Below are 15,498 nucleotides of genomic sequence, written 5' to 3'. Positions count from 1 at the left end.
GGTATCGGAAATTAAGAGTTGGACAATATCGGTATATCGAAAAAATCCAATATCGAACATCCCTAATGTTTAGCCTAAGTCTACTGAATTAAGAAATGTCCGCATAATGGACATGTTCTGGGGTCAGACGGGTACATGTCGGCTGAGAACACCCGCTCGGAGGGGCACAGACGTCCCAGGAATACAGATAGAAATGGACTCCCTCTCAGCCTCCCTCTCTTTACTTGAGGTGATGCCGTGGTCGTCTCCGAGCAGCAATCGCAGCGCCTCTCTGTCTCCAACCTCTTCAGAAGTGGGCTCCCCGCTGGCACCCGCTCCTCTTTCATTCTCATCAGGTGCGCTCACTTCCACAGAGTCTGCGAGAGTGACATTATCCTCACGGCAGCATCATGTTGCTGGTGCTGCTGCTGTATTGTAGCTAGGGTTGGGTGCCGAACTCAGTACTTTTAAGGGTACCGACTGAATTATTCAGTACTACTGAGTACCGTTTCACGCTAGATCAATCAGTGCCACATTTCGGTACCTTGAGAGCATACTTATTTTTTTTTAAGTAAGGACTCTGAAAAAATTATCAAGGGGGCTTCACACTCATATTTCAACCCAAAGCAGTTTACATGTTTAGTATAAGAGTGTAATATTCTGAACTTACAACTAGTTGCACTCATACAAGACGAAACAGCAATGGGAATGAAAATCAGTGTCTTCAATGGAAAAACGTGCGTGGTGTGTTACAACAATAAACAACTAAATGTTCTAAATAAATAATGTACAAGTTTGGACAGAAACATTATTTTTGTCATTACAGAGTACCAGGTACTGGTACCGTTACTGGTATCGGTTAAAATGTGAATGGTACCCAGGTACCCAACCCTAATTGTAGCATTGTATAGGACAACCAACAACCAACTGCATTGTCTTGTCTATATGATCCCAAACCTCGCTCATTCACTTATTGCGCCCTCGTGTGTTCACTTTATTTAAAATGTACATGTTTTACACATTCACCCTATAGAATAAATACAAAAATATGCAAATGATCCATTAAACCATTATGAATATCCAGTTAGCCGGCTAAAGAGTATATGTATACTTAAATCTGTTTTGTAAACTAATCGCAGCTTCTGCCAATGTAGACAAATCCTGAAACTGCATAGTGCACCTTTAAAGATCGTACATTACTGATTAGAGTCATTGGATCTTAAACTTGCAAACCTTTTCACATATCACAAGGAAAGCCGCATCCAAATTGCAGCCTGATAATATACATTACATAATATGAGCTCTGCTCCTCTCCGCACGGCGGCTTTGACCAAGCATCTCTGAGTAATAGGATTGGTGGAATGGTATTTTAAGTTACCTCTGTGATATATAGAGCAGATAGGCAGCATTTGGAATAGGAATATTAGATGCACTGTGTCTGGCCCGACAAACACCTCAGCGGGTATCTGGTAAATAGCAGTTGTAAGAGATGAGTGAACGGTGGGCAGGGATATCATTTGCTCAGGGCAAAGCAATAACTCTTATTACCAGCCTTTTAGGGCCGCCTTGGGAGAGTGATTGCATGCGGAACAAAGTTGTTTTCCAACGTGGTGATTTTGACACCTTGCAGAGACATAATGGAATATCGTCTAATTGTGCTTTAAAATGATACATGGCAGTTGAATCACTGCTCTCTGTGCTGCGGGAAATGGGTTCCACATGATGTCGGAAATGATGCGAGAAAAATTACTTGTGCGAAATGGGAAATGGGATGAATGAATGATAATTGGGCTTGTGTGTAGTAAGTATAGCTTTACGAGATACCCTTCTGTTGTCCTTGCTCACATTGAAGTGCCCGGCACAATGGCCCAAGTAGCAAAGTTTTATTTTTATGTCTTTGTTGAATAATGCATCAGGAACACACTCTGGGGGAATGGCCATACATTCTTTACTAATGGTAATGGTGCCACGGGGTGAAACACAAAGACACAAAGACACACACACACACACACACACACACACACACACACACACACACACACACACACACACACACACACACACACACACACACACACACACACACACACTCACACATACACACAATCATGCATGCACACACACACACACACACACACACACACACACACACACACACACACACACACACACACACACACACACACACACACACACACACACACACACACACACACACACACACACAAATGCATAGCATGCATGCACAGATACTGTAGATGTGCATGCATACACACAGGACTATGGTGTGCCTTTTTTGTCCCAGAGAGAGAAATAATATATTTCTCATACGTTCTTCTAGGTGGAAACAACTTAAGAACCCTGCCCTAACCAAGCAGTCTGACACCACCACACCTCTGCTTCAACGCATGGATCCACTCTAACCATGCATGTTGTATTTGATACTTGGCTTAGTCATGAGCAAAGCCCTTTATTGTGCAACCATCAAGTGTGTATTCAGCATATTAATTATCTAAAAAAGCAAACAAACATTCTCACATTACAAGTATATTAACATCCATTACACGTTTTCTAATGGTTGGTTTTAATTCTCACACTATCCCCTGCTAAGAGGTGGACGGTGGGGTCTTGCACTCAGATTGATGACCCTGCCACACACTGTAATACAGCCACAGTAAAACAGCCAGCAGGCGAGTGAAACGAAAGGCCAGATTTCAGCACCACAGAAAGTGAACAGCTCTGACGCACACACACACGCACGCACGCACGCACGCACGCACGCACGCACGTACGCACGCACGCACGCACGCACGCACGTACGCACGCACGCACGCACGCACGCACGCACGCACGCACGCACGCACGCACGCACGCACGCACGCACGCACGCACGCACGCACGCACGCACGCACACACACACACACACACACACACACACACACACACACACACACACACACACACACACACACACACACACACACACACACACACACACACACACACACACACACACACACACACACACACACACACACACACACACACACACACACACACACACACACACACACACACACACACACACACACACACACACACACACACACACACACACACACACACACACACACACACACACACACACACGGCAAGCACCAGGGAGGTGGTGGGTCATTATCTGTATCTGTATATATCTGTTATTTTTACACAGCCTGTAGACTAATGTGTAGGCTGTCCATAATATTGTGTTTAATCTAATCTAATATTTGTGTTATGTTCTGAACACAAAATCAGGTTTATAGAGCAGAAGAAGTTTAAGCATGATAGCTTACTTATGAGCATAGGAAACTAATCTTTAAAAAATGATCACTTCTTTCCTACAAATTCCAATTGGCCCATGTTCAAGATTTTGTTTTTAAAGTTTATCATTTAATGAATTATTCATACATAAGAATGATAAATATTTTTAATTTCTTTCTTTTTACATAAGGATGAATGATGAGCGGATACTGCCCATAACGTAGTTTTCTGTGTCTGACCGTTAAACTGACATGTATCTTATTTATCTGTTCCAAAGTTGTCATGGTTTGTCCTAGTATGACAAATACAAATGCAGTTACTGGTAAAAGGAGATACTGAATAAAAACATGCATCGCCATACTTTTGTTCTCCAGACACACCATTCCAAATATTATTACAAATATTTCCACTACTACTCCAAATCAATAAACACAAGATAAGATAAGATCTTTATTGTCTGTTGATACAGAAATGTGTTTTGTGTCGGAACACACGATATTGCCTTACAAAAAAAGAAGAACATAGCAGAGACAGGCATACAGACAAGAAATCAGAGAGACAACCATGTTATAGCATAGACAGACATACAGACAATACATCAGAGAAACAACCCCTTCCTTCCCTCCCAACTAACATCATTAATTTGTTGTGGCACAGTTCACAAATAAGTCCAAGGTTATTTTGTATTGCACAGCCCTTTTATATTGCACTGTCCCGTGTAGGTTGGACCACGTTTATCTCCTGCTTGTTAAGTAGGCTTATTGAATGTGGTACAAATTAATGATAGGCTATCTATAAATCATATTCCTGGACAGGGAGGTGCTCAACCAAAAATAAAGGGGACATCAAAGCACAGAATCTCTCTTTTTGAATGATTATTTGTTGTACTGTACTGTCAGCCTCTTTCTCTCTCTCTCCCTTACTCTCCTTTGCAACTTGTCTTGCAGTATTGAGCCGCCAATGTCAAAATGATTGTCAAAAGCATGACATAAGTGGAGACAACAGACCACATATGAGCAATCAATAACTTTAGGCTGAGCAATAAAACAAATAAGTATTTACCCCAGGGGCACTTACAGTACAGGGTTTCATTAAAAAATGTCATCAATAAATTGCAATACAGAAGTCAACAATATGTAAGTTGACAAATTTTGTATTCATCAAGATGAATAGGTCACTTCCAACAGCAGGCGCACTTACAAGCCTGAATTCCAACACTTGTGTCATGTATCACGGTGGATGCGGGCTGTGGACAAAGATGCACTTCCTCTGGCTGCACGGCTGCCTCTCTCACCTCCATATCCGTCTCTCCATGGAAGGAATAATTTCTTCAGTAAAATTGCTTCATCCCTTCCCTCGCTCCCTCCAAAAAATACTGAAAAAGGAGCTTGAACTTGGCATTGCGCTTCAGCCTTCAGATAACCTTCAGCTTCTATCCCCATGCATCAGAAAGCTGAATTGACTTACTACATTACGACAGTGCAGGTGTTTCACTTGGATTTACGACTACTAACGTGGTTGTGTGTCAGCTGAGCAAAGACACTTGTTTACTTTTCCTGGAACGTGGCTAACAGCAGCAAAATCTTGAGCGAGCAAGAGCATTTTGTGCCAGAAAGCACCTGCAATATGACAAAGCATTTGCTTCAACCCTCTGTGCACCGTATTGTGGAAACATTGATGAATGTCACTGAGCAGTGATGGTGAACATTCCTTGGCAACAGTTTCCTTGAAAAATGCGTTATCATCCAACGGATGGCAAACTAAAGATACTTTCTTGGCATGTTCACAATTTACTGACTATAGCCTAAATCTGCCAAGAATGAAAGGTAGAATAGTTTTGGTTTGGGATGTCCGATATTATCGGCCTACCGATATTATCGGCCGATATTGGCATTCAAATGTGATATTGGAAAATATCGGTATCGGTTTAAAAAAAACAAAAAAACATTTCTATAACCTTTATTTACCCAGGCAAGCAAGTAAGAACAAATTCTGATTTTATTTATTGTCAAAAGTATGCATAATGTTATGTTAATTCCACAACGGAACGGGAAACCCTGCATATATCGGTATCGGTTGATATCGGTATCGGAAATTAAGAGTTGGACAATATCGGTATATCGGTATCGGTAAAAAAGCCAATATCGAGCATCCCTAGTTTTGGTTCTTGCTATTTAATGTTCTCCCCCACTAAAAATATTAGAATTGAAAAGAGATAGGGGCAGTCAGGTGGCGTAACGGAGATTGCGTTCGTCACCAAACCCCGGAGCGGCTAGATTCGCCTGTTCAAATCCAGCTCACAGCTCCGGGGTTGTCACCAGCTTGGCTGGCCGTTCACACTAATACAATTGGCAGTATTAGAGGGTGGGAGAAGCTGGCGGGGTGGGTCCGGGTCGTTGTAAACAGCGACTCCTACAGTTCGGTCGGGGCGCCTGCTAAGCGCGGATAGGACTTGAGTGGGATAGTGTGATCCTTCCACACGCTACGCCCTCTCAATGAGAATCCGCGCTGCCAGGTGAAAAGAAGCGGTTGATTGGCTGGACGTGTGTCGGAGGAAGCACGTGATAGCCTCCACTCTCCCAGACCGACTGTGGGGGGTAAGTGCGCAGCGACCAGGAAGGGGATTGGGAATTGGCATAACGACTAACATTGGGATGGGAGAAAATTGGAGGAAAATGAAGGGGGGAAAAGATCAATAAAAAAATTTTAAATTTAAAAGAGATTCAACCAGATTTGATAAGCAGAACCAAAACCAAAACCGATCAAATCCAAAGGATACCACCACCATTTTCACTGTGCTCCTACATTTATTTGTGTGCTCCTGCATTTTTTCTTTTGCCTTTTTTCAAATATGAGTGGCCTTGTGCTCCTTGGGGAAAACAAGGTCAGGCCCTGCAGGGTTCTCAAATCAATGAGTAATCATGTTTAATAATTGTCATTTCAATATCATTATCGTGATTATTATTTGTGTCATAATCAAGCAGCTCTACAGTAGACCCCCTAGACCCTACATTACTTGCAAATAGTGTCAAGCAATTCCCAAAGCACTTCAATACAAACTGGCCACCTACCTGATGTCTGCCTCAAAGTAACTCATCACACTGACAGACTCACGCTGAATGTCGAGTGCCTATTAATAGCAGGTGACCAGGGGGGAGGGATTGTAGAGGGCATCACCCCGGGACCTGATGATTCAATCAATATATCTGTTTGACAGAGCAGGCTGTGCACAAACAGGAATGTATTTATTTATTAAAATAATAATAATAATAATAATAATAATAATAATAATAATAATAATAATAATAATAATAATAATAATAATAATAATAATAATAATAATAATAATAATAATAATAATGATAAAAATGAGAGAGTTAAAGGGCAAAATGGCAGGTGCTCAAGCAGCCTTTGAGGTCTATGTATGCATGTGTCTGTTCCTGGAATTGGCATTATGTGAAGGCTGCTCTTAGTGCAGTAACGTAGGAGAGGAGAGGCGGGGAGCATGCTGTGCGTCTCGGGTTGTTTATGAGAAGGCGCACACATGCACACAATAAATATAATTAATTTCACATGCATAACTCATGATGATGATTTAACACAAGCTTAGGACAAGCTTTCTCTAGGCTTTTAAAAATGTAGGGAAGACCTTGCTGGTCATGGAGCAGCCGAGATACGAAAACGGCAGACTTTTTCTTTCTCTCTTTTCATACAAAGATGTCTCTCTTTTGATGCAAAAATTATTACTAATATTTCTGTGGGTCCAAACAAAGGAATAGGGTAGTCCTACAGGTAGTTTTCTGACAGCAGTTCTACTGGTAGTTTTTGACGCCGCACATATGGTGTGCCTTGGCAGAGCGCTGCGTCAACGGAGCTCATAACATAAAAATAATCGTTCATCCCTAATACTCACACACACACCAGTGTTTATCATACATAGGCTCTACTTGGGTGGCCCGCCCACGTAGATTAAGACCTGCCATGTAGAGAAACATTTTTTATTGTCATTTCATAATGCTATCAACTGTCGAAGCCATGATATCTAGCTATTCAGCCCTATACTACACATTGCCCTGCTAACGTTAACTAAGCTGGTCATAAAATAGTTAAACTAACCCTGGAGCAGCTCATAGCGGAGCAGTCATCTGGGTGAGACCCTTTCCCTCTGTCTGTCTCTCTCTCTCTCTTTCTCTCTCTCTCTATCTGTCTCTTTCTCCCTCTGTCTCTCTCCCTCTGTCTCTCTCTGTCTCTCTCTCTCTCCCTATGCCTCTCTCTCTGTCTCTCACTCTATCTCTCTCTCCCTCTCTCTCTGTGTACGTACATTTTTTTTAAAGAAGCCAAATGTTAATAAACGTATAATAACAATAAACAACTGGATAGTTGATGATAATAAATATGTCACTTCATTAGCTGAAATATTATATTTATATATATATATATAGTCTGCTATAAGTCATTTTGTGTGTGTGCGCGCATGTGTGTGCGTGTGTGTGTGTGTGTGTGTCTCTCTGTGTGTGTAAGATTGTTAATAGCTACTGTAGTATTTTTTACATGGATTAGGCTAATTAGCTTTAATAATCCTGGTTCCTATGTTATTCCTATGATTTATTTACATACAGTATGTGTAATCTCCCCATGGGGATCAATACAGGAATATCTTATCTTACATATATATATATAGCAAGAACACTGCGATCATCAGCTGCTGGACTACTGGAGGCTCCCAGAAGCAGTCAAAAGAGGATCGGTAATGCAGCCTTTATCAACTATGCCCCAAAACTATGGAACAAACTACCCCAAAACATCAGGGAAGCCAAATCGCTAGACATCTTTAAAAGACAGCTTAAAACCTATCTCTTTGCTCAGGCATTTCACTGATAGATATCTGCTACCACCTAGTGGCAAGAGGAAACATCAGGGATATCCTGACACAACTTGTATTTACCTGCACTATTCTTACCCTGCCTACTCTTATACACTGCCTATCAGATTAATGTGTCGGTTATTGCACTTTTTACTTCTTACTGATGACTATTTTTAAACTGAATCATTTTAAACTATTTTTATTATTTGCTAGATCCAAATGTGAAACACTGTGATTATTTGTATTACTGAATAGAGAGCCTATTAGGATGCTAGATCCTAATGTGAAACACTGTGATTTGCCATACCTTGCTATGCTCGCTCATGCCTGTATTTTTTATGAACGTTCTATTTTATAATTTTTTGACTATTTTTAAACTGAATCATTTTAAACTATTTTTACTATTTGTGTTACTGAAAACTGTAAGCGGAGAGCCTATTGGGATGCTAAATCCTAATGTGAAACACTGTGATTTGCTACCTGTCTATCTTTTTATGCCCGCTTATGCCTGTATTTTTTACTGTTGTGAAGCACTTTGAACTGCAACCTCTGTATGAAAAGTGCTATACAAATAAAGTTATTATTATTATTATTATTATTATTATTATTATTATTATTATTATTATTATTATTATTATTATTATTATTATTATTATTATTATTATTATTATTATTATTATTATTATTATTATTATTATTATTATTATTATTATTATATATATTTATATATATTATATATATTTTTCCTCACACAATATTCGTACCATAACATTTTCATATCGTGACCGATATCCCTAGTGCCATCACACGCCACCCACCACCACAAGTAAATTATCACCCTGTGGGAAACACTGCACACACAAAGTGCACTCATCACCAGCACCACAGAAGGTGAACAGCTCCTTCACACAGCTCCATCACACAGCTCCAACACAGGTGTCAACCAACAATCACACACACGCAAAGCGCACTCCTCACCAGCACCACAGAAGGTGAACAGCTCCGTCACACAGCTCCGACACACAGGAGTCAACCGACACACACATGCGCGCAAATCGAACTCATCGCCAGCAACTCATTGCCTCAAGCTCCACAAAAATGTAAACAATATGCAAACTACGTCATTAATTCCACATAAAAATCCCTTACAAATCCACCTTTTGACACCTGTTAACTAATGTGCTCAAACCACCAGCTCAACAAGCTGAAACTATGCAAACCAAATTATTTCCCCCACTAATACTAATGCATTAGCAACACTGCCTTCTGATGGCCTACACATGCACACAACAATAACCCAACAATAAAGTTACGATTTTAGGACCACATGTGGCAATACAAAAATCTAACATAGCAATGAAAATAATAGCCAGAGCAAAAATAAATGACACAAGCAATATCACATACTTTTACAGATTTACAGACACCTCATTAAAACAGCATGAGATAGATATTGCATGGGTCGTACAGTTTGTCTTTTGACTTAAACTCCTTAAGAAGTCGTTAAGAAGTGGCTTTAATCTCAATGGAGATTAAAGCCAAGGTTGACAGACTAGCCTGTCCAGTGCTGTTTCTTGTGTAGGTTTATACCCTTTTCAGTGCTGAGAATGTTCTCTCCACAGAGGCTGTGGGCAGAGGGATGGTTAAGACCAGGCAAATGAGAAGGTGGAGTTGGGGCAGACTGTTGGTAAATCCCTTTTGCTGGAGAAAGTACAGGTGATCAGAAAGCCACCATCCTTCGAAGTCAGACATAGTGTACAGTACACCCAGCTCAGTCTTCAGACAGGATCTGTCAAAGTGGCGACCATAACTTTCTTCCAGACTGCAGAGGACCGTGTTGGGGAAGCCCTGCCTATATGCGGTAAACTGCTGTGGGTCTAGACGTGCAAGAAACAAGAGTCTCTTGCGGCCTTTGAATCTGTCCCTCACCTGTGTGTGTGGGTTGTCCATTATCCCACTGTGTAAATGTTGGTAATGAGTGCGCACATAATCCTGCGGTCAAGCCTGCTGCCTTCTGGGTATGAGGAAACAGTACCCCAACTGTTTCCTCATAGATGGCATGGAAGCTCACTGTCTCCCTCTCAGTGGTGTCAAAAAAAGTCACTAATCCTCATCAGACAAAATTGCATGTCGATTAATACACATCTGCACAGCGAACGCTGTTAGCAACAAAGTCCCTGTAATGACCTACAATGCGCTCAAACACCTCTTGTAGCTCTCCTCTCCTCCATTTGCAGCGTTTTATTTCTTTTGTTTCAGTACAATTGCAGGAGTTTACATTTATATTTTGTCATTTAGCTGACGCTTTTATCCAATGTTTTGTATGACAAGTCAGCAGAAAGGGTACAACTCTATCAGCTGAGTGACAATGTTCAAGCGCTTTGAGATGTAAGGCGCTATATAAAATACATTTATTATTATTATTATTATTATTATTATTATTATTATTATTATTATTATTATTATTATTATTATTATTATTATTATTATTATTATTATTATTATTATTATTATTATTATTATTATTATTATTATTATTATTATTATTATTATTATTATTATTATTATATTATTATTATTATTATTATTATTATTATTATCAAAGTGTTCAGACTTGAGTGCTACAGTGTTGAGTGTATGTTAGTATATTAGGAAGAGTGCATGCCGGTAAGAAGGTAATTATTTTTATTATTATTATAATTTTTTTTTTCATTTCAGATATTGATTGACGCAGTGTGTCTTTAGTCGATGGCGAAATATTGGTCGGGTTTCCGCTGAGTCTGAGTTGACGAACATTGCAAGTCGAGGACAAATGAGAGGGGTTCTCTTTCGTGTAATTTCCATAGTAATAACCTGAATGCACAATGCTATGACGTGCAGAAAAGTGCCATGATTGGGGTCATGGGAAATGTGGTCTTGTGAGAATTTTGCTAAATAGCAAGCCCCTGCAAATATTGCAGAGTTTGGTTCAATTTGTATTTAATTTGGATGTTTAATGCAGAGAAATTGCAGGAATTTAATTGAAGCCCGCCGTAAATCAGCTCATTAGCTCCCAAATATCACAGAGTTTGTTTGAATTTGCAAACAAGTCTTGTTTCATGGAGGGACTGATTGACTTGGATTACATAGGCCTTCATTACAGCTATGAAGCTCCTGGCAGATGGGAGTCGCTGATTCACCCATTCATTGCTTGGTCAATTTCCCATCCTGTTTATATTAACCCACTGTTACACTTATTTCAGTGAATAAAAAATATAATAAATAGTAAAACAATTCTTTCAATATATTTCTTTAGGTCTTCACTGAATATCTTGGAAGTCCTATAGGGGTATCCTCTGCCCCTGCTATATTACAACCACATGATCAGTTTAATCTCTGTAAACATGTTCCTAACAAGCTCAGAGGTTGATCTACCACTACCAGGGTAATCATCCTGTACTACACATTATGGTCAGGAATCCTTCAAAGGAACCCCTGTCGTCTTGCCTGACAAAGCTGTCAGTGCCACGTCCCAGACACATAGCTGATAACATTGACTTATAGCTCATCCCCCGTCTCAATGGGAGAGGGATCAGCTCCCAAGCACCTTGTAATAGATTAGGGTTCAACAACGAGCATTAACCAAGTGGGTTTGGAAGATAGATATAATGCATTCCATGCTATTTCTCTATTCTGCGTAAGTACTAGTGCTGCTCGATTATGAGATTGTTTAACACGATTACTCATTGACATCGTGCATTTATTGAACTTAAAAAAAACTGAATTCCATTGAATTTTTAAGTTAAAAAAAATGTGTATTGAAAAGAAAAACATGACCTGGCTAATAGTGGATTATATTGTTTTCATTGGAAGCCAAAATGGTAATTGAAAATACAATTTGATCAATTGCCAAGCTCTAGTAACTACTTCATGGTACTAGTATGGTCTATGGCTAGGGATGGGCATGAGTAATGTAATGTCCCGGATCAAGTACTCGCATTAATTACTTGAGTAGTGCTTGAGTAATTGTTTAGGGAAATACATTTTTTAGTTCAAGTTTCAAGTTTCAAGTTTCTTTAATAGTTGTCATACAGAAGTACAGAATACTTTTGTACAAAATGCTTCTTACTGTTGCGCTCCAGAGACTGTGCATGACAAGGTAAGTATGAAATAAAAACATAGTAAAAATTAGAAGTAAAAAAAGAGGTCACAGTGTTCAGTTTAGACATATGTACAATGTTCGTAGACGTAGTTACCATACAATATACAATACTGTGCAGTGTACTAATATACAATACTATATAGTGCAAGGCATAAATGGACGAGGTGCAGTTTAGGTACAATTCACAGTAGGTGTACGAGTTGTAGTGCAAATCCTTTATCAATAAATATAAAGTGTAAGTGTGTTTGTGTGATCTAAAGTGTGGAGAGTGGGTGCTGCAGTGTGTTGTTGTTTGAGTGAGTGTGTGCGTGTGGGTGTGTGTGCTGTGTGCATTTGATGGTTGTTGCATAGTGATTATTGTTCGTTTAGCGATTATTGTTCGTTTAGCAGCCTGATGGCCTGGGGATAGAAGCTCCTTCTGAGTCTTTCTGTGCTCGCCATAAGACTCCGGTATCGCCTGCCTGACGGCAGCAGTTCAAAGAGGCAGTTGTTCGGGTGGCTCGAGTCCTTAATAATTCTCTTAGCCTTCCCCTTGCACCGCTTGTTGTAAATGTTCTGGAGGGTGGGAAGCCCCCCTCTAATTGTGCGTTCGGCTGAGCGTGTCACTCTTTGTAGTCTGCTACGGTCTTGTGCAGTGCTATTCCCAAACCAGGAGGTGATGTTGCCGGTCAGGATGCTCTCTATTGTACATGAGTAGAAGTTCCTAAGGATCTTCTGACTGACTTGGAACTTCCTTAGGCGCCTGAGGAAGTAGAGGCGTTGTCGTGCCTTCTTCACAACACTGTCAATGTGTGTGGTCCATGTCAAGTCCTCGGATATGTGGGCTCCGAGGTACTTGAAACTGTTCACTCTCTCAACTGGTGCCCCGTCGATGCTGAGGGGGCTGTAGTCCTTGACCCCCGACCTCCTGAAGTCCACAATCATCTCTTTTGTTTTGCTGACGTTCAGGGAGAGGCAGTTCTCCTGACACCACTGTGACAGGTTCTCTACCTCTTCCAGGTAGGCCCTTTCGTCGTTGGCAGAGATCAGGCCCACCACTACTGTGTCATCAGCAAATTTGATGATGGTGTTGTTGTTCCGCTGTGCTACGCAGTCATGTTAGAATGCATCTTAAAGCGCATGGCAGCAGCAATGATGAGATATTGCGCAGAGTCACACACACACACACACACACACACACACACACACACACACACACACACACACACACACACACACACACACACACACACACACACACACACACACACACACACACACACACACACACACACACACACACACACACACACACACACACACACACACACTCTACAGATTTGATTATGTCCCGGTAATGTAAAGATGTTCTGTATCGTTAGTGGCTTAGCTTGGCATCGCTACTGCACTATCTCGCGTACGTGCACGCGTACTGAATAAACCACAAATGTACCTCTAATACCAGTATTAGTCTGACCACACCCCTCATCAGCTTACCTTCATAAGCAGGTGTGTGGTCACCTGCTCTCCTCCTTCTCGCTTTCACCACAAGGAAGAGGTGCCTCGGTAGATCCCCACACTTGACACCATGATGGAAGAAATTGGATTAGGAACAGCTTGGGAAACAAGGATACGTTGACATCATATCTTTATTTTCTCTCTCACTATTTTCGAGAAAATACGGCGATATTGTCTTCGTACTGGAGTGTCTAGAAGATGATGATCATTCTAAAAACCCTCCACCGGTTTTCGTATTGGGAGCACGCCGCTGCATGCTTCTCAACTGCAGTTCCTTGCTGTGTTTGTTGGGGTGAAACCTGTCAGGCCACAGCTGAACTGTCGGACATGCCGCTGTTGTGAGGAGCGGTGCGTTCCAGGTTGGGTGAGTAGTGTTTGCTGGCGGGCTCCACTTGTCTGTTAGTGCTATGGGGGCTACTTGACAAAGTTTATGGAAACCGGCCCCAGGCTAGGGTCCTTTGTTTAGCCGCCTAGGCGACAGAAGGCCTTGGTCTGGCGACCATTATAGTTTTAACTAGTGGGCCGCGACCATTGACACTGGTGATCCCTGTGTGTTCTGGACGAGTGGATTCTCTCTGTCACCGTGTTAAGACCCCATCTTTCATATCCAAATGAGAGTATTCCTTCACGAGGGGATATGTGCATGTAATGTGCGATAGCGGCAGATTCATGTTCAAAGTCAGCTATACAGGCCAGTTGGTACTGTGCTGATTCCGCCGGACGTGGTAATGTCACCGTTGTGAAGCGGTGTTGACGTCTTGTTTTCTCTTTTCTCTTAAAAAGTGAGGAGGGGTTCAGAACGGCGGCCTGTCTGGGTGAGTGTTATGTCATTGTTTACATGTTCATAGCTTACGGTTAGCCGGTCAGTGGCCTGGCGCGGGGTAGCTTAGCTTCTCGCGCGCCGCCGGGAGCTCGCTTCTGATCGCGTGCGTCGTTAGATCGGCGTCTCGCGAGCGGAAGCAATAGCACCCGAACGGTTGGAGCAGCCGTTAGCTTGATGCTATTCTGTTGAACGTGCTTTGATTTTAACATGTTTTACACTCTTGACCACGACGTCATCCTTGACAGGGGATGTTCGTCGACCCTGCCTGAGCCTAGACGGGGATTGCGTCAACAAAGAGGACTGTAGCGACTGGTGGAGCGGCGACGCTGCCCGGATCGAACAACACAGGACGGCTGTGTTCTACGGTGTCTTGTGACTGCACTTCGCTGATCTGCGTTCCGGGTAGGTACGGGGTTGGCCAGACCTCATAACACGTCTTCTGGTTTTACTTTGCTAAATGTATTGTGAATAACGGTGTTTTTTCCCAAAACGTGTGTTGTTGCAATGCATTTGGGATACGTTGCGGGTTGTGTGTGAGCTGTTTTTGTCACTGGCAGTTAGCTTCTCCGTGCAGATCGTGATGTATTGATCTGGTTGTTGTGTGAGAAACATCATGGTGTTTATGTGTACCGTGTACTCACTACTAAGGCAACTAACCTATGAAGCTATGCTTGGTGACAAGTGAGTAAAAGAATGTTCTTTCTCAGACTGTAATGACAATGAACAGTGAGTTCACACATTAACAGGTTTTCCTGTTTTAACTGGCCGTATTGAGGGTAAAATAGGAGGATTGTGTTTTTCCCCCCCGGTTCCCTGGGGACTTTATCACCTCCTATCAGACATGTTGTGCATTAATTGTGTCTTTTGTGTGGTAGGGATACGATGTAACTC

Source organism: Notolepis coatsorum (assembly GCF_963971535.1).
Source record: "Notolepis coatsorum genome assembly, chromosome: 6".
In the NCBI taxonomy this organism is placed as follows: domain Eukaryota; kingdom Metazoa; phylum Chordata; class Actinopteri; order Aulopiformes; family Paralepididae; genus Notolepis; species Notolepis coatsorum.
This window is presented reverse-complemented; position numbering follows the sequence as displayed.